Consider the following 25,000-nt stretch of genomic DNA (forward strand, 5'->3'; position numbering starts at 1 on the left):
AGAGTTTGAGTTTTTTCAAAAGTTCTTCTTAGTTTAAAAAAAAAGACTCACTGAGCTTCTGCAGAAAGCCTTTAAAAGTCTCTGAGATTCTTCAGAGAGCATGAAAGAGTTTGAGTTTTTTCAAAAGTTCTTCTTAGTTTAAAAAAAAGACTCACTGAGCTTCTTCAGAAAGCCTTTAAAAGTCTCTGAGATTCTTCAGAGAGCATGAAAGAGTTTGAGTTTTTTCAAAAGTTCTTCTTAGTTTTCTTCATTAATGGTCTAACCTTTTAAATAGCCCAATTTTGGCAGCAGTTTTCGCTTACGGCCATACCACCTTGGTCACGCCCGATCTCGTCTGATCTCGGAAGGTAAGCAGGGTCGGGCCTGGTTAGTACTTGGATGGGAGACCGCCTGGGAATACCAGGTGCTGTAAGCTTTTTTGATTTAAAAAAAAAAAAAAAAAAAAAGAGTCCCTGAGCTTCTTCAGAAAGCCTTTAAAAGTCTCTGAGATTCTTCAGAGAGCATGAAAGAGTTTGAGTTTTTTCAAAAGTTCTTCTTACTTTAAAAAAAAGACTCACTGAGCTTCTTCAGAAAGCCTTTAAAAGTCTCTGAGATTCTTCAGAGAGCATGGAAGAGTTTGAGTTTTTTCAAAAGTTCTTCTTAGTTTTCTTCATTAATGGTCTAACCTTTTAAATAGCCCAATTTTGGCAGCAGTTTTCGCTTACGGCCATACCACCTTGGTCACGCCCGATCTCGTCTGATCTCGGAAGCTAAGCAGGGTCGGGCCTGGTTAGTACTTGGATGGGAGACCGCCTGGGAATACCAGGTGCTGTAAGCTTTTTTGATTTAAAAAAAAAAAGAGTCCCTGAGCTTCTTCAGAAAGCCTTTAAAAGTCTCTGAGATTCTTCAGAGAGCATGAAAGAGTTTGAGTTTTTTCAAAAGTTCTTCTTACTTTAAAAAAAAGACTCACTGAGCTTCTTCAGAAAGCCTTTAAAAGTCTCTGAGATTCTTCAGAGAGCATGAAAGAGTTTGAGTTTTTTCAAAAGTTCTTCTTAGTTTTCTTCATTAATGGTCTAACCTTTTAAATTGCCCAATTTTGGCAGCAGTTTTCGCTTACGGCCATACCACCTTGGTCACGCCCGATCTCGTCTGATCTCGGAAGCTAAGCAGGGTCGGGCCTGGTTAGTACTTGGATGGGAGACCGCCTGGGAATACCAGGTGCTGTAAGCTTTTTTGATTTAAAAAAAAAAAAAAAAAAAGAGTCCCTGAGCTTCTTCAGAAAGCCTTTAAAAGTCTCTGAGATTCTTCAGAGAGCATGAAAGAGTTTGAGTTTTTTCAAAAGTTCTTCTTACTTTAAAAAAAAGACTCACTGAGCTTCTTCAGAAAGCCTTTAAAAGTCTCTGAGATTCTTCAGAGAGCATGAAAGAGTTTGAGTTTTTTCAAAAGTTCTTCTTAGTTTAAAAAAAAAAGACTCACTGAGCTTCTGCAGAAAGCCTTTAAAAGTCTCTGAGATTCTTCAGAGAGCATGAAAGAGTTTGAGTTTTTTCAAAAGTTCTTCTTAGTTTAAAAAAAAGACTCACTGAGCTCTTCAGAAAGCCTTTAAAAGTCTCTGAGATTCTTCAGAGAGCATGAAAGAGTTTGAGTTTTTTCAAAAGTTCTTCTTAGTTTTCTTCATTAATGGTCTAACCTTTTAAATAGCCCAATTTTGGCAGCAGTTTTTGCTTACGGCCATACCACCTTGGTCACGCCCGATCTCGTCTGATCTCGGAAGCTAAGCAGGGTCGGGCCTGGTTAGTACTTGGATGGGAGACCGCCTGGGAATACCAGGTGCTGTAAGCTTTTTTGATTTAAAAAAAAAAAAAAAAAAAAAGAGTCCCTGAGCTTCTTCAGAAAGCCTTTAAAAGTCTCTGAGATTCTTCAGAGAGCATGAAAGAGTTTGAGTTTTTTCAAAAGTTCTTCTTACTTTAAAAAAAAGACTCACTGAGCTTCTTCAGAAAGCCTTTAAAAGTCTCTGAGATTCTTCAGAGAGCATGAAAGAGTTTGAGTTTTTTCAAAAGTTCTTCTTAGTTTTCTTCATTAATGGTCTAACCTTTTAAATTGCCCAATTTTGGCAGCAGTTTTCGCTTACGGCCATACCACCTTGGTCACGCCCGATCTCGTCTGATCTCGGAAGCTAAGCAGGGTCGGGCCTGGTTAGTACTTGGATGGGAGACCGCCTGGGAATACCAGGTGCTGTAAGCTTTTTTGATTAAAAAAAAAAAAAAAAAAAAAGAGTCCCTGAGCTTCTTCAGAAAGCCTTTAAAAGTCTCTGAGATTCTTCAGAGAGCATGAAAGAGTTTGAGTTTTTTCAAAAGTTCTTCTTACTTTAAAAAAAAGACTCACTGAGCTTCTTCAGAAAGCCTTTAAAAGTCTCTGAGATTCTTCAGAGAGCATGAAAGAGTTTGAGTTTTTTCAAAAGTTCTTCTTACTTTAAAAAAAAGACTCACTGAGCTTCTTCAGAAAGCCTTTAAAAGTCTCTGAGATTCTTCAGAGAGCATGAAAGAGTTTGAGTTTTTTCAAAAGTTCTTCTTACTTTAAAAAAAAGACTCACTGAGCTTCTTCAGAAAGCCTTTAAAAGTCTCTGAGATTCTTCAGAGAGCATGAAAGAGTTTGAGTTTTTTCAAAAGTTCTTCTTAGTTTAAAAAAAAAGACTCACTGAGCTTCTGCAGAAAGCCTTTAAAAGTCTCTGAGATTCTTCAGAGAGCATGAAAGAGTTTGAGTTTTTTCAAAAGTTCTTCTTAGTTTAAAAAAAAGACTCACTGAGCTTCTTCAGAAAGCCTTTAAAAGTCTCTGAGATTCTTCAGAGAGCATGAAAGAGTTTGAGTTTTTTCAAAAGTTCTTCTTACTTTAACCTGTTAACCGTTTCCAGAGCGTCGGCGCACTGAAGCGTTTTTTTTTTATTTAGTTCAAATTTACTATCAGATTTAATGTTATACCTTGACAAACTATACATCATTAAAAAGATATAATACTCAAGATTCAGTATTTGACCACTATTGTATTCTGAGAAACTTATAGTGACAGTTATGTCTTAATTTGTGTCAGGAGTTATGAAATGAAAAAATGAGTCGATACCTTTAATATGAATTATGAGCGTCAGCTGGTCCATTCATAAAAAACACTCCAAGCTGTCGTCATGACAGCGATTCGCAAAACATCGTCCCTCAGGGCTTTAGCTAAAAAATGTGCAGACTTGGAGAAATATTGATATATTCTCATAGATTCACATCATATTTCTATAGACAGGAATAATATTTGTTGAATTTATACCCAAATGCGTCGATGTAATCATTATGATCGCTTCTTACTGAGATGTGCTGTGTTTTCAATTCATACCAATAGCCTGAGGGCGCTATATGCACAATAACAGTCCATATATGGATCACGAAGAAGACCCATAGTCATGTGACATTCCAGGACGTCACTGATACAGAAAGTAGCTGACAGAGATCGCTGTAACATGCAGATAAAGATGTTTTGAAGACAATAAACATGATTGCAATGATATTTGGGTTACCTGTGTTCTTCAAGCCATGCCAGGTATTTCATAATAATAGATTATATTTATAATGCAATGCTAATCGATATAGATTTCATCATCGTGCAGAACACTATAAATAATACATTTTCTGTCGGATTTCTTTTTATCTGAAGCCAAATTAGGTCACAGAAGATTATTTAAAACACTCGACTTGCGTTATAAAGTAAGTTTGGAGCACAAACATGGTTTCAATCTCATAAATGGTCGTGTATTGATGGTGTGCTAAGCTAACATGCTAGCTAGCCCAGGTGCACCTGCCACCAGCAGTTATTGTTTTATGATTTTTTTTCTAAATAGGAATGCTTACTGAAATGTTTCAGTGCATTTGATACCAGTTTCAAATATTTAGTGAGAACTTTGATCAAAGAAATTAGGGTTTGAAACCCTATGAATAGCCTGTGAATAGCCAGTCGTTAGTAGCTATAATGCAGACAAAAGAAATGCATATTTAGAGCCATAACCAGTCTGGAGAGGTGTAAATGTGTGCAGGGGAGACTGACAATGAATGGGGCTCGTTTGCACCACAAAATAATAGAGACAATAGACTGATTAGATGACTCAGAAGATGACTAAACATCAGTTTGCATTTTAGAGTCTAATCAAAATAAAGTAATTTGACATGATCTTGAAAAACATTTAACTAAATACAGAGTTTTAGACTTATCATTTTCAGATTTTAAATATAAAATGGTCACACATATGGCTTTAGCTGCAGTGCATTTCTAGATTGCTCCAGGGCCAACTTCAATTTTATTTTTATGAAGATGTTTCATAAAAGTAAATTTCTAATAACTTTACAAAACTTTGAAGCTATTTAAACATTTTTTTTTCATTATGACAATAATTATTTCTACATTTACAATAAACTACGAGGTGTCAGCTTTCAAATGAGATCATACTTGTGCTTTTAGTGCAAAGGGTTCATGAACTGTATCTGTTTAAGTTTGGGTATGCCATTTCTGGGGATTTTTCAAAAGTGGCCTTGAAGGTTAACAGGTTAAAAAAAAGACTCACTGAGCTTCTTCAGAAAGCCTTTAAAAGTCTCTGAGATTCTTCAGAGAGCATGAAAGAGTTTGAGTTTTTTCAAAAGTTCTTCTTAGTTTAAAAAAAAAGACTCACTGAGCTTCTGCAGAAAGCCTTTAAAAGTCTCTGAGATTCTTCAGAGAGCATGAAAGAGTTTGAGTTTTTTCAAAAGTTCTTCTTAGTTTAAAAAAAAGACTCACTGAGCTTCTTCAGAAAGCCTTTAAAAGTCTCTGAGATTCTTCAGAGAGCATGAAAGAGTTTGAGTTTTTTCAAAAGTTCTTCTTAGTTTTCTTCATTAATGGTCTAACCTTTTAAATAGCCCAATTTTGGCAGCAGTTTTCGCTTACGGCCATACCACCTTGGTCACGCCCGATCTCGTCTGATCTCGGAAGGTAAGCAGGGTCGGGCCTGGTTAGTACTTGGATGGGAGACCGCCTGGGAATACCAGGTGCTGTAAGCTTTTTTGATTTAAAAAAAAAAAAAAACAAAAGAGTCCCTGAGCTTCTTCAGAAAGCCTTTAAAAGTCTCTGAGATTCTTCAGAGAGCATGAAAGAGTTTGAGTTTTTTCAAAAGTTCTTCTTACTTTAAAAAAAAGACTCACTGAGCTTCTTCAGAAAGCCTTTAAAAGTCTCTGAGATTCTTCAGAGAGCATGGAAGAGTTTGAGTTTTTTCAAAAGTTCTTCTTAGTTTTCTTCATTAATGGTCTAACCTTTTAAATAGCCCAATTTTGGCAGCAGTTTTCGCTTACGGCCATACCACCTTGGTCACGCCCGATCTCGTCTGATCTCGGAAGCTAAGCAGGGTCGGGCCTGGTTAGTACTTGGATGGGAGACCGCCTGGGAATACCAGGTGCTGTAAGCTTTTTTGATTTAAAAAAAAAAAAGAGTCCCTGAGCTTCTTCAGAAAGCCTTTAAAAGTCTCTGAGATTCTTCAGAGAGCATGAAAGAGTTTGAGTTTTTTCAAAAGTTCTTCTTACTTTAAAAAAAAGACTCACTGAGCTTCTTCAGAAAGCCTTTAAAAGTCTCTGAGATTCTTCAGAGAGCATGAAAGAGTTTGAGTTTTTTCAAAAGTTCTTCTTAGTTTTCTTCATTAATGGTCTAACCTTTTAAATTGCCCAATTTTGGCAGCAGTTTTCGCTTACGGCCATACCACCTTGGTCACGCCCGATCTCGTCTGATCTCGGAAGCTAAGCAGGGTCGGGCCTGGTTAGTACTTGGATGGGAGACCGCCTGGGAATACCAGGTGCTGTAAGCTTTTTTGATTAAAAAAAAAAAAAAAAAAAAAGAGTCCCTGAGCTTCTTCAGAAAGCCTTTAAAAGTCTCTGAGATTCTTCAGAGAGCATGAAAGAGTTTGAGTTTTTTCAAAAGTTCTTCTTACTTTAAAAAAAAGACTCACTGAGCTTCTTCAGAAAGCCTTTAAAAGTCTCTGAGATTCTTCAGAGAGCATGAAAGAGTTTGAGTTTTTTCAAAAGTTCTTCTTAGTTTAAAAAAAAAGACTCACTGAGCTTCTGCAGAAAGCCTTTAAAAGTCTCTGAGATTCTTCAGAGAGCATGAAAGAGTTTGAGTTTTTTCAAAAGTTCTTCTTAGTTTAAAAAAAAGACTCACTGAGCTTCTTCAGAAAGCCTTTAAAAGTCTCTGAGATTCTTCAGAGAGCATGAAAGAGTTTGAGTTTTTTCAAAAGTTCTTCTTAGTTTTCTTCATTAATGGTCTAACCTTTTAAATAGCCCAATTTTGGCAGCAGTTTTCGCTTACGGCCATACCACCTTGGTCACGCCCGATCTCGTCTGATCTCGGAAGCTAAGCAGGGTCGGGCCTGGTTAGTACTTGGATGGGAGACCGCCTGGGAATACCAGGTGCTGTAAGCTTTTTTGATTTAAAAAAAAAAAAAAAAAAAAAAGAGTCCCTGAGCTTCTTCAGAAAGCCTTTAAAAGTCTCTGAGATTCTTCAGAGAGCATGAAAGAGTTTGAGTTTTTTCAAAAGTTCTTCTTACTTTAAAAAAAAGACTCACTGAGCTTCTTCAGAAAGCCTTTAAAAGTCTCTGAGATTCTTCAGAGAGCATGAAAGAGTTTGAGTTTTTTCAAAAGTTCTTCTTACTTTAAAAAAAAGACTCACTGAGCTTCTTCAGAAAGCCTTTAAAAGTCTCTGAGATTCTTCAGAGAGCATGAAAGAGTTTGAGTTTTTTCAAAAGTTCTTCTTAGTTTAAAAAAAAAGACTCACTGAGCTTCTGCAGAAAGCCTTTAAAAGTCTCTGAGATTCTTCAGAGAGCATGAAAGAGTTTGAGTTTTTTCAAAAGTTCTTCTTAGTTTAAAAAAAAAGACTCACTGAGCTTCTTCAGAAAGCCTTTAAAAGTCTCTGAGATTCTTCAGAGAGCATGAAAGAGTTTGAGTTTTTTCAAAAGTTCTTCTTACTTTAACCTGTTAACCGTTTCCAGAGCGTCGGCGCACTGAAGCGTTTTTTTTTTATTTAGTTCAAATTTACTATCAGATTTAATGTTATACCTTGACAAACTATACATCATTAAAAAGATATAATACTCAAGATTCAGTATTTGACCACTATTGTATTCTGAGAAACTTATAGTGACAGTTATGTCTTAATTTGTGTCAGGAGTTATGAAATGAAAAAATGAGTCGATACCTTTAATATGAATTATGAGCGTCAGCTGGTCCATTCATAAAAAACACTCCAAGCTGTCGTCATGACAGCGATTCGCAAAACATCGTCCCTCAGGGCTTTAGCTAAAAAATGTGCAGACTTGGAGAAATATTGATATATTCTCATAGATTCACATCATATTTCTATAGACAGGAATAATATTTGTTGAATTTATACCCAAATGCGTCGATGTAATCATTATGATCGCTTCTTACTGAGATGTGCTGTGTTTTCAATTCATACCAATAGCCTGAGGGCGCTATATGCACAATAACAGTCCATATATGGATCACGAAGAAGACCCATAGTCATGTGACATTCCAGGACGTCACTGATACAGAAAGTAGCTGACAGAGATCGCTGTAACATGCAGATAAAGATGTTTTGAAGACAATAAACATGATTGCAATGATATTTGGGTTACCTGTGTTCTTCAAGCCATGCCAGGTATTTCATAATAATAGATTATATTTATAATGCAATGCTAATCGATATAGATTTCATCATCGTGCAGAACACTATAAATAATACATTTTCTGTCGGATTTCTTTTTATCTGAAGCCAAATTAGGTCACAGAAGATTATTTAAAACACTCGACTTGCGTTATAAAGTAAGTTTGGAGCACAAACATGGTTTCAATCTCATAAATGGTCGTGTATTGATGGTGTGCTAAGCTAACATGCTAGCTAGCCCAGGTGCACCTGCCACCAGCAGTTATTGTTTTATGATTTTTTTCTAAATAGGAATGCTTACTGAAATGTTTCAGTGCATTTGATACCAGTTTCAAATATTTAGTGAGAACTTTGATCAAAGAAATTAGGGTTTGAAACCCTATGAATAGCCTGTGAATAGCCAGTCGTTAGTAGCTATAATGCAGACAAAAGAAATGCATATTTAGAGCCATAACCAGTCTGGAGAGGTGTAAATGTGTGCAGGGGAGACTGACAATGAATGGGGCTCGTTTGCACCACAAAATAATAGAGACAATAGACTGATTAGATGACTCAGAAGATGACTAAACATCAGTTTGCATTTTAGAGTCTAATCAAAATAAAGTAATTTGACATGATCTTGAAAAACATTTAACTAAATACAGAGTTTTAGACTTATCATTTTCAGATTTTAAATATAAAATGGTCACACATATGGCTTTAGCTGCAGTGCATTTCTAGATTGCTCCAGGGCCAACTTCAATTTTATTTTTATGAAGATGTTTCATAAAAGTAAATTTCTAATAACTTTACAAAACTTTGAAGCTATTTAAACATTTTTTTTTCATTATGACAATAATTATTTCTACATTTACAATAAACTACGAGGTGTCAGCTTTCAAATGAGATCATACTTGTGCTTTTAGTGCAAAGGGTTCATGAACTGTATCTGTTTAAGTTTGGGTATGCCATTTCTGGGGATTTTTCAAAAGTGGCCTTGAAGGTTAACAGGTTAAAAAAAAGACTCACTGAGCTTCTTCAGAAAGCCTTTAAAAGTCTCTGAGATTCTTCAGAGAGCATGAAAGAGTTTGAGTTTTTTCAAAAGTTCTTCTTAGTTTAAAAAAAAAGACTCACTGAGCTTCTGCAGAAAGCCTTTAAAAGTCTCTGAGATTCTTCAGAGAGCATGAAAGAGTTTGAGTTTTTTCAAAAGTTCTTCTTAGTTTAAAAAAAAGACTCACTGAGCTTCTTCAGAAAGCCTTTAAAAGTCTCTGAGATTCTTCAGAGAGCATGAAAGAGTTTGAGTTTTTTCAAAAGTTCTTCTTAGTTTTCTTCATTAATGGTCTAACCTTTTAAATAGCCCAATTTTGGCAGCAGTTTTCGCTTACGGCCATACCACCTTGGTCACGCCCGATCTCGTCTGATCTCGGAAGGTAAGCAGGGTCGGGCCTGGTTAGTACTTGGATGGGAGACCGCCTGGGAATACCAGGTGCTGTAAGCTTTTTTGATTTAAAAAAAAAAAAAAAAAAAAAGAGTCCCTGAGCTTCTTCAGAAAGCCTTTAAAAGTCTCTGAGATTCTTCAGAGAGCATGAAAGAGTTTGAGTTTTTTCAAAAGTTCTTCTTACTTTAAAAAAAAGACTCACTGAGCTTCTTCAGAAAGCCTTTAAAAGTCTCTGAGATTCTTCAGAGAGCATGGAAGAGTTTGAGTTTTTTCAAAAGTTCTTCTTAGTTTTCTTCATTAATGGTCTAACCTTTTAAATAGCCCAATTTTGGCAGCAGTTTTCGCTTACGGCCATACCACCTTGGTCACGCCCGATCTCGTCTGATCTCGGAAGCTAAGCAGGGTCGGGCCTGGTTAGTACTTGGATGGGAGACCGCCTGGGAATACCAGGTGCTGTAAGCTTTTTTGATTTAAAAAAAAAAAAGAGTCCCTGAGCTTCTTCAGAAAGCCTTTAAAAGTCTCTGAGATTCTTCAGAGAGCATGAAAGAGTTTGAGTTTTTTCAAAAGTTCTTCTTACTTTAAAAAAAAGACTCACTGAGCTTCTTCAGAAAGCCTTTAAAAGTCTCTGAGATTCTTCAGAGAGCATGAAAGAGTTTGAGTTTTTTCAAAAGTTCTTCTTAGTTTTCTTCATTAATGGTCTAACCTTTTAAATAGCCCAATTTTGGCAGCAGTTTTCGCTTACGGCCATACCACCTTGGTCACGCCCGATCTCGTCTGATCTCGGAAGCTAAGCAGGGTCGGGCCTGGTTAGTACTTGGATGGGAGACCGCCTGGGAATACCAGGTGCTGTAAGCTTTTTTGATTTAAAAAAAAAAAAAAAAAAAAAGAGTCCCTGAGCTTCTTCAGAAAGCCTTTAAAAGTCTCTGAGATTCTTCAGAGAGCATGAAAGAGTTTGAGTTTTTTCAAAAGTTCTTCTTACTTTAAAAAAAAGACTCACTGAGCTTCTTCAGAAAGCCTTTAAAAGTCTCTGAGATTCTTCAGAGAGCATGAAAGAGTTTGAGTTTTTTCAAAAGTTCTTCTTAGTTTAAAAAAAAAGACTCACTGAGCTTCTGCAGAAAGCCTTTAAAAGTCTCTGAGATTCTTCAGAGAGCATGAAAGAGTTTGAGTTTTTTCAAAAGTTCTTCTTACTTTAAAAAAAAGACTCACTGAGCTTCTTCAGAAAGCCTTTAAAAGTCTCTGAGATTCTTCAGAGAGCATGAAAGAGTTTGAGTTTTTTCAAAAGTTCTTCTTAGTTTAAAAAAAAAGACTCACTGAGCTTCTGCAGAAAGCCTTTAAAAGTCTCTGAGATTCTTCAGAGAGCATGAAAGAGTTTGAGTTTTTTCAAAAGTTCTTCTTAGTTTAAAAAAAAGACTCACTGAGCTTCTTCAGAAAGCCTTTAAAAGTCTCTGAGATTCTTCAGAGAGCATGAAAGAGTTTGAGTTTTTTCAAAAGTTCTTCTTAGTTTTCTTCATTAATGGTCTAACCTTTTAAATAGCCCAATTTTGGCAGCAGTTTTCGCTTACGGCCATACCACCTTGGTCACGCCCGATCTCGTCTGATCTCGGAAGCTAAGCAGGGTCGGGCCTGGTTAGTACTTGGATGGGAGACCGCCTGGGAATACCAGGTGCTGTAAGCTTTTTTGATAAAAAAAAAAAAAAAAAGAGTCCCTGACCTTCTTCAGAAAGCCTTTAAAAGTCTCTGAGATTCTTCAGAGAGCATGAAAGAGTTTGAGTTTTTTCAAAAGTTCTTCTTACTTTAAAAAAAAGACTCACTGAGCTTCTTCAGAAAGCCTTTAAAAGTCTCTGAGATTCTTCAGAGAGCATGAAAGAGTTTGAGTTTTTTCAAAAGTTCTTCTTAGTTTAAAAAAAAGACTCACTGAGCTTCTGCAGAAAGCCTTTAAAAGTCTCTGAGATTCTTCAGAGAGCATGAAAGAGTTTGAGTTTTTTCAAAAGTTCTTCTTAGTTTTCTTCATTAATGGTCTAACCTTTTAAATTGCCCAATTTTGGCAGCAGTTTTCGCTTACGGCCATACCACCTTGGTCACGCCCGATCTCGTCTGATCTCGGAAGCTAAGCAGGGTCGGGCCTGGTTAGTACTTGGATGGGAGACCGCCTGGGAATACCAGGTGCTGTAAGCTTTTTTGATTTAAAAAAAAAAAAAAAAAAAAAGAGTCCCTGAGCTTCTTCAGAAAGCCTTTAAAAGTCTCTGAGATTCTTCAGAGAGCATGAAAGAGTTTGAGTTTTTTCAAAAGTTCTTCTTAGTTTAAAAAAAAGACTCACTGAGCTTCTGCAGAAAGCCTTTAAAAGTCTCTGAGATTCTTCAGAGAGCATGAAAGAGTTTGAGTTTTTTCAAAAGTTCTTCTTAGTTTAAAAAAAAAGACTCACTGAGCTTCTGCAGAAAGCCTTTAAAAGTCTCTGAGATTCTTCAGAGAGCATGAAAGAGTTTGAGTTTTTTCAAAAGTTCTTCTTAGTTTAAAAAAAAGACTCACTGAGCTTCTTCAGAAAGCCTTTAAAAGTCTCTGAGATTCTTCAGAGAGCATGAAAGAGTTTGAGTTTTTTCAAAAGTTCTTCTTACTTTAAAAAAAAGACTCACTGAGCTTCTTCAGAAAGCCTTTAAAAGTCTCTGAGATTCTTCATAGAGCATGAAAGAGTTTGAGTTTTTTCAAAAGTTCTTCTTAGTTTAAAAAAAAGACTCACTGAGCTTCTTCAGAAAGCCTTTAAAAGTCTCTGAGATTCTTCAGAGAGCATGAAAGAGTTTGAGTTTTTTCAAAAGTTCTTCTTAGTTTTCTTCATTAATGGTCTAACCTTTTAAATAGCCCAATTTTGGCAGCAGTTTTCGCTTACGGCCATACCACCTTGGTCACGCCCGATCTAGTTGGTACGATCCAGGAAGTGAGTTGGCTGCAGTTGGAGAGGAAGGCTCTCCCCCATTTTTGTTTTTCTATTTGTGTTTTGTTTTTCGAGTTTGTTACTTTAAGTTAGTTTTTTTCGCTTTATTTTGCTTTTCAAACCACCTAACAGCAGCTTTTGCTGGCTGGAGGGTGGTTTTTAATTTTATTTTTGCAATTATGGACGAATTAACGGCGAACGACACTGGACTGGTTGGAGGAACACGCACGGTAATTGACAATGGACTGGCAGGAGGAACACGAATGGCAAACGACACTGGACTGGCGGGAGGAACACGAATGGCAAACGACACTGGACTAGAGAATCGACAAAGAACTGGGAATGGAAAGGATCAAGAAGCAAGGAAAAGATTTGGTGAAAGAAAATATTTAAAAGAGGCAACAGTGATCGTAAGTACAGAGAACGTGAGTGGAGTGAGAGCGGAGGATATAATTAAAGCGATTTCGGAACAAATTGGAAGTGGAAAGGTGTTGGCTGTAAGACCCAGGCAAGGCAAAGAATATGAACTGACACTAGAACAGGAAGAAATGTGCGACGTTTTAATCGATGGATTGACAATAAAGGGAGTGGACTGTGAAGTAAAGAAGCTGCAAAATAAAGATTACGTTGTTTCATTCATGCACCTGCCTGTCTACCTGGAGGATAATGAAATTTTGGACAAATTGGAAGGATGGGGGGTTTCCCCCATATCTAAAATCAAAAGAAGGTGCTATCCGGGCACTGACGTAGAAGACGGCACCAGGTTTGTGAAGGTGAGGTTCCCCAAAGAAGTGGCATCACTCCCTTATAGCACAAAGCTGGAAACAGCGGAAGGGCCACAGTACTTTAGGGTGATGCACAGCCACCAGGTAAAGACCTGTCGGCTGTGCATGAGCCCAGGACATCTACTGAAAGATTGCCCAGATTTCAAGTGCTATAAGTGTGAGGAAAGGGGCCATTTTGCACGAGATTGCAACGCCGTCAGGTGCCCGGATTGCCAAGAAATTTTAAATAAATGTGAATGCTGGATGGAGGGAGAGGTAGGAGGAAGGGAAGTACAGGTAGACAGACAGGTGCATGAAGGAAACAACGAGGAAAGACAAGAAGAGGACGAATCACAACCAAAGGAAGCAGAGGAAGGAACAAACAACAGACAAGAAGGAGAAGGAGGAAATGAAAAGGATGATGAACAGATAAGTGAAGAGGACACGCTGTTGACACCAATGGACATATCTTCAAATCATGGACAAAAAGGAAAAGAACAAGACAAAGAAACAGACAGCGAAGGAGAAATAAGGATGGAGGAGGACGAGAAGAAAAAAGTGGAGAGGGGACAAGGACGAAGAAGATTGCTAAAGGTAAAGCCAAATATAGAAACTGCAAGGAAAAAAGTGTTGAAAAAAGGACTAATCGAGTGTTTAAACAGGTTTGAGGTGTTAAAGGAACTGGAGGAGAAAGACTAAGAATAATGGTTTTTAGATATTTATTCTTTTTATTTTTAATGGTACTAAGTTGTGTGACTTTTAATGCGAGAGGACTTTTGAACTTAAGGAAATTTGAAAATGTAAAAGAAAAATGTAAAACAGAAGACATTATTGTGCTACAAGAAACAAACTGGAGAGAAAATGTGATGAATGATTTTAAAAAGAGATGGGAAGGAGGGATTTTATACAATAATGGAGATGGGAGGTTTGGAAGAGGAGTGGCTTTTTTAATGAAGGATGATGTTTTTAAAGCAAGTAAAATTCTATACAAAGATACGATGGGAAAATGTATGGTGGTTGAGACAATACATGAAGGAAGAGAATTGATTTTAGTAAATGTACATGCACCAACGGAAGAGAAAGAAAAGAAAGAGTTTTTTAATGTTTTAAGAAGTATTGTAAAGAAGTATAAGGAAATAATAATGATGGGGGATTTTAACACGGTTTTTAATAAACATGACATGGCAGAAGGAATGGTTTTTAAAACTGATACAGGGAGAAAAGAATTAAAAGCATTAATGGCAGAAAATAATATGATAGATGTGTGGAGAGAAAGAAATGAAAGGAAAAAAGAATTTTCAAGGATACAAATAGTAGGGAGCTTTGTGTGCAAAACAAGAATTGACTTTATTTTATGTACGAGGAATGTGGAGAATTTTATCGAAAATATTAAGTATGAAGACACAAGTTTGAGCGATCACAAGTTTTTATTTTTTAAAATGGACTGGAATAAAGTGCAAAGAGGGCCAGGGATATGGGTTTTAAATACTAAAATGTTAGAAAATGAAGACTATGTTTTAAAGGTTAAAGAAATTATAGAAAAAGAAAAGGAAAATGAAATGTATGAAGAAGATAAGAGAATATGGTGGGAGAACGTAAAGTTTTTAATTAAAAAATTCTCGATTAAGTATTGTAGTATAATACACAAATGCAAAAGATACAAAGAAAAAGAAATAAAGGAAAGTTTGGAAGTGGAATTGAATAAAGAAAATAAAGATATACAAAAGATAAAGGAAATGGAGGGAAAACTGAAAGAAATAGAGGAAAAAGAATATGAGGGGGCGAGGTTAAGAAGCAAAGCTAAATATACAGTGGAGGGAGAAAAATGCACCAAGTTTTTTTTTGATTTGGAAAAAAAGAAAGGGAAAGCTGAAACGATTAAAGAGATAAGAGGAAAAAATGGGGAAATTGTAGAAGGGAATGAAAAAATTTTAGAAGAAATAAGGAATTTTTATGAAGAGCTTTTTAGTACAAGAGGTGTAAAAGAAAACGAAAAAATGGAATTGTTGAATCAGATAAAAGCAAAAATTAGCGAGGAAGATAAAAAAGAATGTGATCAAGAAGTCAGAGAAGAGGAGATAGAAAGAGCAATACAGCAGCTGAATAAAAAGAAAAGTCCAGGAATAGATGGTTTAGGAAGTGAATTTTATATATGTTTTAAAGAGATTTTAACAAAGATTTTAAAGGAAGTTTTTAGAGAAATTTTTGGAAAAGAAGAAGTTAATGAAAGAATGGGGATGGGCATAACAAAACTGATATATAAAAGGAAAGGAGAAAAAGTAGATTTAAAAAACTACAGGCCAATCACAATGCTAAACACAGATCTTAAGATTTTAGCGAAAGTTTTAGCAAACAGGTTAAAGGAAGTAATGCCAAGTATAATCAAAACAAATCAAGCGTACGGAGTAAAAGGAAGAGATATAGCGGACACGACAATGAGCATAAGAGACACAATATGGTACTTGAAAGAAGAGAAAGAAGAAGGATACGTAATTAGTTTAGATTTTGAAAAAGCTTTTGATAGGGTTGAACACGGGTATTTATTTGATGTTTTAAAGAAATTTGGTTTTGGGGGAGATTTTATTAAATGGATTGAGATTTTATATAAGGGTGCTTTAACAAGAATAAAATGTAATGGGTTTTTAACAGAATGTTTTAAAATCACAAGATCAATAAGACAGGGGTGTCCACTTTCAGCGTTATTATATTCACTTGTATCGGAACCGTTGGGATTGGCTATAAAACAAAAAGAAGAAATAACTGGAATTGAAATTGAGGAAAACAAGTCTGAAGGGAAGGTTTTTCAATATGCCGATGACACAACGATAATAGTAAAAGGAAAGGAGAGCGTTAAAGAAGTTATGAAGGTTGTAGAAGAATATTGTAAAGGATCTGGGAGTAAAGTAAATGAAGATAAGACGGTGTATATGAGATTTGGTAAAGCTATGATTTTAAGGGATTGTTTTAATTTCAAGGAAGTGGAAGAAATAAGGATTTTAGGAATTTTAATGGGGAAAAATGAGAGGAAAGTAAGAGATGAAATGTGGGAGCAACTAGTAACAGAAATAGAGAGAAGGTTAAATTTTTGGAAATTGAGAACATTAAACTTGAAAGGGAAGGTTTTAATATTGAATGTTTTAATGGTTTCTAAGCTATGGTATGTTTTATATGTGTCGGAGATGCCATTGTGGACAGAAAAGAGGCTGAAGAAATGTTTTCTTGACTTTTTATGGGAGGGGAAACCAGCAAGAATAGCTTTTAACACACTTTTAGGGGCAGTAGACAAGGGGGGTTTAGGATTAATAGATGTGGAACAGAGAAAAAATAGTTTGAGAGTTAAAATAGTGAAGAAATACATACAAGATGAGGGCAAAGCAGAGTGGAAAAAGACCATGAAATATTTTTTAAACAAATGTGGGAATTTTAATATGGGGGATGGAATTTTATGGATGAAAACGAAAATTTGGATGATGGAAAGACTACCAGAGTTTTATAGAGAAATTTTGAGTGCCTGGGGAAAATTTTTAGCCAAAGTCGAGTATGATCCACATGGGAGAGAAAACATTTTAAATCAACCTCTGTTCTTAAACAAAAACATTTTAAAACAAGACAAAGAAATGTTTTTAAAGAAATGGATGGAAGTGGGGATAACAAGAGTGAGAGACGTTTTATATGAATTCAAAGAAGGGTTTTTACCAACACAATTTATTGTGGATGCAATGGAGGAGGCAAAAGAGGATTACAGTGAACAAGAAATTTTAAATAAGTATGAAATCATTAAAAGTGCAATACCCAAAGAGTGGATTAAAAGAATAGAATGTATGGAAGGAGAGCCAAAAGAGAAATGTATTTATGTGAAATTGGGGGGGAAAGTGAATGATTTTAAGGAATGTACTGTGAAAATGATTTATTGTTCTTTTAGAGATGATGTTTTTAAAGAGCCAATTGCAAATGAATACTGGGTGCAGAAATTCAAAGATTTAAAAAAAGAGTGTATATGGAGAAACATGAGGGGGAAGTGTGTGGAAACAAAATTGGGATGTTTAGAATATTTTATAAGACATAAAGTGATTTTTACTGAGGCAATTTTAAATAAAATAGGAATTGAGCAAAACGCTCTGTGTAAAGTGTGCCAGGAAAAGGAAGAGTGGATTTTACATATATTTTTATACTGTAAAGAACTGGAGGAATTTTTAAGGAAATGTAAATGCTTAATTAAAGAGTTGACTGAGGAGTGGGATGAAAGTGTAATGGAATGGAACAGAGTTGTGATGTTTGGTTGGGAAAAGAAGTGTCAAAACAAAAGTTTTATAAATCTGTGTGTAATGTTGATGAAAAGTGCAATATGGGAGAGAAGAACTGTGGCTAAAAAGGAAAAAATTGTGTTGGATGTTTGGACTATGTTTAAAAGGAAAACTGAATTGTATATTGAAAGATTGTATGTTTATTTTAAATGTGAAAATATGTTGGATGCTTTTTATGATATTTTTACCCCAAAAGTTTGTTGTGTCCTTAAAGACCAAATGTGGAAGCTGCCGGGAAGTGATGGAGTTTTTTAAATAATGTATGTAAATGAAATATATGTGATGTAGAGATGTATGTAGAAGAAAATATGTATTTTTTATTGTATTTATTTTTATTGTATTTTATTGATTGAAATTTCTTAATAAAAAAAAAAAAAAAAAAAGTCACGCCCGATCTCGTCTGATCTCGGAAGCTAAGCAGGGTCGGGCCTGGTTAGTACTTGGATGGGAGACCGCCTGGGAATACCAGGTGCTGTAAGCTTTTTTGATTAAAAAAAAAAAAAAAAAAAAAGAGTCCCTGAGCTTCTTCAGAAAGCCTTTAAAAGTCTCTGAGATTCTTCAGAGAGCATGAAAGAGTTTGAGTTTTTTCAAAAGTTCTTCTTACTTTAAAAAAAAGACTCACTGAGCTTCTTCAGAAAGCCTTTAAAAGTCTCTGAGATTCTTCAGAGAGCATGAAAGAGTTTGAGTTTTTTCAAAAGTTCTTCTTAGTTTTCTTCATTAATGGTCTAACCTTTTAAATTGCCCAATTTTGGCAGCAGTTTTTGCTTACGGCCATACCACCTTGGTCACGCCCGATCTCGTCTGATCTCGGAAGCTAAGCAGGGTCGGGCCTGGTTAGTACTTGGATGGGAGACCGCCTGGGAATACCAGGTGCTGTAAGCTTTTTTGATTTAAAAAAAAAAAAGAGTCCCTGAGCTTCTTCAGAAAGCCTTTAAAAGTCTCTGAGATTCTTCAGAGAGCATGAAAGAGTTTGAGTTTTTTCAAAAGTTCTTCTTACTTTAAAAAAAAGACTCACTGAGCTTCTTCAGAAAGCCTTTAAAAGTCTCTGAGATTCTTCAGAGAGCATGAAAGAGTTTGAGTTTTTTCAAAAGTTCTTCTTAGTTTTCTTCATTAATGGTCTAACCTTTTAAATAGCCCAATTTTGGCAGCAGTTTTCGCTTACGGCCATACCACCTTGGTCACGCCCGATCTCGTCTGATCTCGGAAGCTAAGCAGGGTCGGGCCTGGTTAGTACTTGGATGGGAGACCGCCTGGGAATACCAGGTGCTGTAAGCTTTTTTGATTTAAAAAAAAAAAAAAAAAAACTGTCCCTGAGCTTCTTCAGAAAGCCTTTAAAAGTCTCTGAGATTCTTCAGAGAGCATGAAAGAGTTTGAGTTTTTTCAAAAGTTCTTCTTACTTTAAAAAAAAGACTCACTGAGCTTCTTCAGAAAGCCTTTAAAAGTCTCTGAGATTCTTCAGAGAGCATGAAAGAGTTTGAGTTTTTTCAAAAGTTCTTCTTAGTTTTCTTCATTAATGGTCTAACCTTTTAAATTGCCCAATTTTGGCAGCAGTTTTCGCTTACGGCCATACCACCTTGGTCACGCCCGATCTCGTCTGATCTCGGAAGCTAAGCAGGGTCGGGCCTGGTTAGTACTTGGATGGGAGACCGCCTGGGAATACCAGGTGCTGTAAGCTTTTTTGATTTAAAAAAAAAAAAGAGTCCCTGAGCTTCTTCAGAAAGCCTTTAAAAGTCTCTGAGATTCTTCAGACAGCATGAAAGAGTTTGAGTTTTTTCAAAAGTTCTTCTTACTTTAAAAAAAAGACTCACTGAGCTTCTTCAGAAAGCCTTTAAAAGTCTCTGAGATTCTTCAGAGAGCATGAAAGAGTTTGAGTTTTTTCAAAAGTTCTTCTTAGTTTTAAAAAAAAGACTCACTGAGCTTCTGCAGAAAGCCTTTAAAAGTCTCTGAGATTCTTCAGAGAGCATGAAAGAGTTTGAGTTTTTTCAAAAGTTCTTCTTAGTTTTCTTCATTAATGGTCTAACCTTTTAAATAGCCCAATTTTGGCAGCAGTTTTCGCTTACGGCCATACCACCTTGGTCACGCCCGATCTCGTCTGATCTCGGAAGCTAAGCAGGGTCGGGCCTGGTTAGTACTTGGATGGGAGACCGCCTGGGAATACCAGGTGCTGTAAGCTTTTTTGATTTAAAAAAAAAAAAAAAAAGAGTCCCTGAGCTTCTTCAGAAAGCCTTTAAAAGTCTCTGAGATTCTTCAGAGAGCATGAAAGAGTTTGAGTTTTTTCAAAAGTTCTTCTTGCTTTAAAAAAAAGACTCACTGAGCTTCTTCAGAAAGCCTTTAAAAGTCTCTGAGATTCTTCAGAGAGCATGAAAGAGTTTGAGTTTTTTCAAAAGTTCTTCTTAGTTTAAAAAAAAGACTCACTGAGCTTTTTCAGAAAGCCTTTAAAAGTCTCTGAGATTCTTCAGAGAGCATGAAAGAGTTTGAGTTTTTTCAAAAGTTCTTCTTAGTTTTCCTCATTAATGGTCTAACCTTTTAAATTGCCCAATTTTGGCAGCAGTTTTCGCTTACGGCCATACCTCCTTGGTCACGCCCGATCTCGTCTGATCTCGGAAGCTAAGAAGAAGCTCAGGGACTTTTTTTTTTTTTTTAAATCAAAAAAGCTTACAGCACCTGGTATTCCCAGGCGGTCTCCCATCCAAGTACTAACCAGGCCCGACCCTGCTTAGCTTCCGAGATTAGACGAGATCGGGCGTGACCAAGGTGGTATGGCCGTAAGCAAAAACTGCTGCCAAAATTGGGCAAATTAAAAGGTTAGACCATTAATGAAGAAAACTAAGAAGAACTTTTGAAAAAACTCAAACTCTTTCATGCTCTCTGAAGAATCTCAGAGACTTTTAAAGGCTTTCTGAAGAAGCTCAGTGAGTCTTTTTTTAAACTAAGAAGAACTTTTGAAAAAACTCAAACTCTTTCATGCTCTCTGAAGAATCTCAGAGACTTTTAAAGGCTTTCTGAAGAAGCTCAGGGACTCTTTTATTTATTTATTTATTTATTTTTTTTAAATCAAAAAAGCTTACAGCACCTGGTATTCCCAGGCGGTCTCCCATCCAAGTACTAACCAGGCCCGACCCTGCTTAGCTTCCGAGATCAGACGAGATCGGGCGTGACTTTTTTATTTTTTTTTTTTTTTTTTATTAGTTCACAACAACATAATTCACATTACATTTGAACATATTCAAGATCATAATTCACAAAACCTTTTTAAAATACATCTTCTGTCAGAAAAAACAGTTTGTGTTTCTTTAAAATTTTCCTTACTTCACTATTAAAAATCTTGAAAAACAAATCCACATTATTTTCCATTTTAAAATAATTGTACAAAATATGCAAATAATCTTCAACCAATCCTTTGAAAAACAAACACAAGTCCATTACAAAATTCCTATTTTTTGCCACATTCCTTCTTTTCCAGATTGCACTTTTTGCTATGACTAACAACAAATTAATCACTTTTTTATTTCCGTTTTCCTCATTTAGTCCCAACATAAAAATCCTATTCCAACTTAAATCTTCCTCTTTACCTCTTAAATTATTCACTATCTCCTTCATGGCAATGAAAAATTGATTCAGTTTTTCACAGTATAAAAACAAGTGTAAAATACCTTCATCTTCTTTGTTGCAAACTTTACATTTCGCATCTTGTTCTCTCCCAATTTTGCATAAGCGCATTCCCGTGAAAATCACGTTATGTCTTATAAAAAAGTCCAAACATTCTAAATCAGTGTCCATAAATATCCATTTCATGTTTTTCCATATTTCCTTTTCTTCAATCTCTTTAAAATGTCTCAGCCAGAGTTGATTTGCTAATGGCTTTTTAAAAACTGAATTTCTAAAATAATGATAAAACCTTTTAACATTACATGACTTAAAATCTACAAACTTTTCTTGCAATTTTAAGAACACCTCTATTTTATTCTCGCTTTTCTCATCCCTTTGAATAACATTCAACCAATCTTCGGGTATTGCATTTTTTACTTCTTCGTATTGTTTCTTTATAGTGTTTACATTATATTCCTCTTTCGCTTCCTCCTACGCATCAACAATCACTTGCATGGGTAAAAATCCCTCCTTGAATTCATATAGAATATCTCTTATTTTTACAATTCCCACCTCCACCCATTTCTTAAAATAAATTTCCTTTTCTTGTATTACAATGTTTTTGTTTAAAAACAGTGGTTGATTTAAAATGCTATCTCTTCCATATGGTTTAAAATTCACATCTGTTAGAAAAAGTCCCCAAGCACTTAAAACTTCTTTATAAAAATCTGGTATCCCCTGTATCATCCACTTTTTTAACTTCATCCATAAAATGTTATCCCCCAAATTCAAATTCCCACATTTGTTTAAATAAAATTCAATTATAGTTTTCCAATCCCCTTTATTTTCCTCATCCAAATACTTCTTTACCACTTTAACTCTCATACTGTTCATTTTTTGTTCTAAATCTACTAAACCCATCCCTCCTTCTTCTGCCGGTCCAATCAAAGTATTATAAGCTATTCTTGGGGGTTTTTTCTCCCATAAAAATTCTAAAATACATGTTTTCAATCTTTGTCTTACCCATAAAGGCATTGAATTCACATATAAAACATACCACATCTTAGACAGCATCAACACATTTACAATTAAAATCTTTCCCTTTAAATTTAAAAATCTGTTTTTCCAGAATATTAACCTCCTCTCCATTCCTTCTACTACCTCTTCCCACATAATATCTCGTATGCTTTTTTCATTTTTCCCTAAAACCACTCCTAAAATCCTAATTTCTTGTACTTGGGTAAAGTTAAAACACCCTGTTAAAACCGGTACCTTCCCAAATCTCATGTAAACTGTTTTTTCCTCATTTATTTTTGCTCCAGAACCTTGGCAGTACCATTCAACTTTTTCCATGACATGTTTAACACTTAGTTCATTTTTAACTACTATTGTTGTATCATCTGCATATTGATATATATTTTGTATTTCTTTCCCTTCATTCATCTCTATTCCTTTTATTTTATTTTCCTTTTTGATTATCAACCCTAAAGGTTCCGCTACCAGCGAATATAATTGAGCTGATAATGGGCACCCTTGTCTTATTGACCTTGAAATAGCAAAGGGTTCTGTTAAAAATCCATTGCATTTCACTTTTGTTATTGTATCCCTATATAAAATTCTTATCCATTTAATAAAATGTTCCCCAAACCCAAATTTCTCTAAAACTGAAAATAAAAAAACATGTTCTACTCTGTCAAAGGCTTTTTCGAAGTCTAAGCTAATGACATAACCATCCTTTTTTTCTCCATTCATGTAACTTATTATATCTCTTATACTGCTTGTTGTTTCTGCTATGTCTCGTCCCTTTACTCCATATGCCTGATTTGTTTCTATTATGCTAGGTAGTACATTCTTTAATCTATTTGCTAAAACCTTTGCTAAAATCTTAAAATCCGTGTTTAACATGGTTATAGGTCTAAAAAATTTTAAAAGTGCTTTATCTCCCTTTCTTTTGTATATTAGCTTCATCAGCCCTAAACTCATCTTCTGATTTAGACCTTCCTTCTTAAAAATCTCCTCATATACATCCATTAAAATCAGACTAATTTCCTCCTTAAAAACCTTATAAAACTCATTTCCTATCCCATCTATACCTGGGCTTTTCTTTGTTTTCAAAAGATCTATTGCCTGTATTATTTCTTCCTGTCCTATTCCTTTATCACATTCTGCTTTGTCCTTAATTTCTACTCTCGTTGATATTTGCTGTAACAGTATATTTTTCTTCTCTTCATCTAACCCCTTCGTTTTAAAAAGTTCTTCATAATAATTTTTTACTTCCTTCAAAATTCCTTTCGTTTCTTGTACTAGTTCTCCATCTTTGCCCTTTATTTCTTTTATCATTTCTGCTCTTCCTTTACTTTTTTCTAAGTTAAAGAAAAATCTTGTACATTTCTCCCCTTCAACCATGTATTTTGCTTTATTTCTCAAACTTGCTCCTTTACATTTACTCTCCTCTATTTTCTTTAGATTTTCTTCCATAACTATTACGTTTTGTATATTTACTTCTCTCTTGTTTAACTCTTCTTTTAATGTTTTCCTTATATCTTTTTCTTTAGCTTTTTTAACTCTCTGAACCAATTTGCTGTATTTTATTGAGTATTTCTTTATTTCGTATTTTACATTTTCCCACCATATTCTTTTATCTTCTAGGTACATCCCATCATTTCTTTCTTCTTCTATTAATATTTCGATCCCTAATTTATAACTTTCACTCTTTAAAATCTCTGTATTTAAAATCCAAACTCCAGGCCCTTTATCCTCTTTTTTAAAATCCATCTTCATTAAAATCATCTTATGATCACTTAAAGAGTTTTCTTTATACAAAATATCCTCAATAAAATATTCTAAACTTCTTGTGCTTAAAACATGATCAATTCTTGTTTGACATAAGAAATTGCTAACTAGTTGTTTTCTAGAAAATTCTCTTTTTCTTTCATGTCTCTCTCTCCACACATCAATTAAGTTTTTTTCTTCCATCAGCATTTTAAGTTCTTTTCTCCCCATATCTGTTTTAAAAACCATTCCATCTGCCATATCTCTTTTATTGAAAACTGTATTAAAATCTCCCACCATCATTACGGTCTCCCAACTTTCCATTAAGTCTCTTAAAGCACTAAAATAGTTCTTCTTTTCTTTTTCTTCATTAGGTGCATGAACATTAATCAAAATAAATTCTCTATCTTCATATCTTATTTCAACGGCAATACATTTTCCTTTTCCATCATCATATATTTCTTTAACCTCAATATCCTTTTCTTTTCTTACTAAAATAGCAACTCCTCTCCCCATTCTTCCATCCCCATTATTAAAATATATTTCACCACCCCACCTCTTTTTTAAATCTTCCATAATTTCATCTTTCCAATTAGTTTCCTGTAATACAATAACATCTTCTTTACATAACTCTTTTACTCTTTCAAATTTTTCCCTATTTAGTAGACCTCTTGCATTTAAAATCACCATATTCAAAACCATAAATAAAATTACTAAGAGTTTAAAAGACATCATTTTACATATTTTCTTCTTCTGCTTCTTCTTCTTCTTCGATACATTTTAAAACCTCAAACCTGTTCATACATTTGATTGTTTCTTTTCTTATAAATCTTTTGGCATTTTCTAGATTAGGTGTTACCTTTTGCATTCTTCTTCTTGCCACTCCACCTAATTCCTTGTCCTTTCTTTTGCCCTCTTGTCCGTTTTCTTTTTCTTTTTCTCTTTCTTTTTTCAACCTTTTACTCCTTTCATATCCCCTTCTGTTCCACTGTTCCGTTGTCTTTATTGATGTGTCCATTTGTGTCCGTCTCTCGTGTTCCATCTCCTCCTCCTCTTCTTCTTCCTCCTCCTCCTCCTCCTCACCTCCAATCTCCTGTTCACTGATCCCTTCAGTTTCTTCCTCGATCTCTTCTCCTTCCACTTCTTCATTCTGCTGTTCTTCTGACTCACTTGATTCAATCTCATTAGTTTCATTCTGCATCTGCCTCGCCTCCTCTTGTTCCTGTTGTGTCTCCTCTTCTCCTCCTTCCATCCAGCATTCACACTTATTTAAAACTTTAAAACATTCCGGGCACTTGACAGCTTTGCAATCCCTCGCGAAATGGCCCTGTTCTTCGCATTTGAAACACGTAAAGTTTGGACAGTTTTTGATGATGTGCTCCGGACTCAAACACAGCCGACAGGTTTTAACCTGCCTGCTGTGAATAATCCTGAAGTACTGCGTTCCTTCCGCTGTCTCAAACCGTGCACTATAAGGTAGCGAGGCCACTTCTTTAGGAAATTTTACTTTTACGAAGCGTGTTCCATCTTCGATTTCTGT

General features: G+C 35.3%; 19 non-coding genes across 19 annotated transcripts; 18 read left to right on the plus strand and 1 right to left on the minus strand.

Moving 5' to 3' along the window:
• The first annotated feature begins 296 nt into the window (after positions 1–296).
• Positions 297–415, plus strand: LOC143739932 (5S ribosomal RNA). The gene has a single exon (XR_013204642.1). It is a non-coding gene; the product is annotated as a 5S ribosomal RNA (ribosomal RNA).
• A 283-nt stretch (positions 416–698) lies between these two features.
• LOC143739626 (5S ribosomal RNA) lies at positions 699–817 on the plus strand. The gene has a single exon (XR_013204353.1). It is a non-coding gene; the product is annotated as a 5S ribosomal RNA (ribosomal RNA).
• Positions 818–1,090: 273 nt separating this feature from the next.
• LOC143739628 (5S ribosomal RNA) lies at positions 1,091–1,209 on the plus strand. Its single transcript, XR_013204355.1, has one exon. It is a non-coding gene; the product is annotated as a 5S ribosomal RNA (ribosomal RNA).
• Positions 1,210–1,699: 490 nt separating this feature from the next.
• On the plus strand, positions 1,700–1,818 carry LOC143739629 (5S ribosomal RNA). The gene has a single exon (XR_013204356.1). It is a non-coding gene; the product is annotated as a 5S ribosomal RNA (ribosomal RNA).
• A 283-nt stretch (positions 1,819–2,101) lies between these two features.
• LOC143739630 (5S ribosomal RNA) lies at positions 2,102–2,220 on the plus strand. The gene has a single exon (XR_013204357.1). It is a non-coding gene; the product is annotated as a 5S ribosomal RNA (ribosomal RNA).
• A 2,703-nt stretch (positions 2,221–4,923) lies between these two features.
• LOC143739933 (5S ribosomal RNA) lies at positions 4,924–5,042 on the plus strand. Its single transcript, XR_013204643.1, has one exon. It is a non-coding gene; the product is annotated as a 5S ribosomal RNA (ribosomal RNA).
• Positions 5,043–5,324: 282 nt separating this feature from the next.
• Positions 5,325–5,443, plus strand: LOC143739631 (5S ribosomal RNA). The gene has a single exon (XR_013204358.1). It is a non-coding gene; the product is annotated as a 5S ribosomal RNA (ribosomal RNA).
• A 274-nt stretch (positions 5,444–5,717) lies between these two features.
• On the plus strand, positions 5,718–5,836 carry LOC143739632 (5S ribosomal RNA). The gene has a single exon (XR_013204359.1). It is a non-coding gene; the product is annotated as a 5S ribosomal RNA (ribosomal RNA).
• Positions 5,837–6,327: 491 nt separating this feature from the next.
• On the plus strand, positions 6,328–6,446 carry LOC143739633 (5S ribosomal RNA). The gene has a single exon (XR_013204360.1). It is a non-coding gene; the product is annotated as a 5S ribosomal RNA (ribosomal RNA).
• Positions 6,447–9,047: 2,601 nt separating this feature from the next.
• On the plus strand, positions 9,048–9,166 carry LOC143739934 (5S ribosomal RNA). Its single transcript, XR_013204644.1, has one exon. It is a non-coding gene; the product is annotated as a 5S ribosomal RNA (ribosomal RNA).
• A 283-nt stretch (positions 9,167–9,449) lies between these two features.
• LOC143739634 (5S ribosomal RNA) lies at positions 9,450–9,568 on the plus strand. Its single transcript, XR_013204361.1, has one exon. It is a non-coding gene; the product is annotated as a 5S ribosomal RNA (ribosomal RNA).
• A 274-nt stretch (positions 9,569–9,842) lies between these two features.
• Positions 9,843–9,961, plus strand: LOC143739635 (5S ribosomal RNA). The gene has a single exon (XR_013204362.1). It is a non-coding gene; the product is annotated as a 5S ribosomal RNA (ribosomal RNA).
• A 701-nt stretch (positions 9,962–10,662) lies between these two features.
• LOC143739636 (5S ribosomal RNA) lies at positions 10,663–10,781 on the plus strand. Its single transcript, XR_013204363.1, has one exon. It is a non-coding gene; the product is annotated as a 5S ribosomal RNA (ribosomal RNA).
• Positions 10,782–11,162: 381 nt separating this feature from the next.
• On the plus strand, positions 11,163–11,281 carry LOC143739637 (5S ribosomal RNA). The gene has a single exon (XR_013204364.1). It is a non-coding gene; the product is annotated as a 5S ribosomal RNA (ribosomal RNA).
• A 6,582-nt stretch (positions 11,282–17,863) lies between these two features.
• LOC143739640 (5S ribosomal RNA) lies at positions 17,864–17,982 on the plus strand. The gene has a single exon (XR_013204366.1). It is a non-coding gene; the product is annotated as a 5S ribosomal RNA (ribosomal RNA).
• A 274-nt stretch (positions 17,983–18,256) lies between these two features.
• Positions 18,257–18,375, plus strand: LOC143739641 (5S ribosomal RNA). Its single transcript, XR_013204367.1, has one exon. It is a non-coding gene; the product is annotated as a 5S ribosomal RNA (ribosomal RNA).
• Positions 18,376–18,656: 281 nt separating this feature from the next.
• Positions 18,657–18,775, plus strand: LOC143739642 (5S ribosomal RNA). Its single transcript, XR_013204368.1, has one exon. It is a non-coding gene; the product is annotated as a 5S ribosomal RNA (ribosomal RNA).
• A 379-nt stretch (positions 18,776–19,154) lies between these two features.
• LOC143739643 (5S ribosomal RNA) lies at positions 19,155–19,273 on the plus strand. The gene has a single exon (XR_013204369.1). It is a non-coding gene; the product is annotated as a 5S ribosomal RNA (ribosomal RNA).
• A 479-nt stretch (positions 19,274–19,752) lies between these two features.
• Positions 19,753–19,871, minus strand: LOC143739975 (5S ribosomal RNA). Its single transcript, XR_013204684.1, has one exon. It is a non-coding gene; the product is annotated as a 5S ribosomal RNA (ribosomal RNA).
• Positions 19,872–25,000: the final 5,129 nt, after the last annotated feature.

Source organism: Siphateles boraxobius, unplaced genomic scaffold (assembly GCF_051911475.1).
Source record: "Siphateles boraxobius isolate OS27281-9 unplaced genomic scaffold, OSU_SipBor_1 160, whole genome shotgun sequence".
Taxonomy (NCBI): Eukaryota; Metazoa; Chordata; class Actinopteri; order Cypriniformes; family Leuciscidae; genus Siphateles; species Siphateles boraxobius.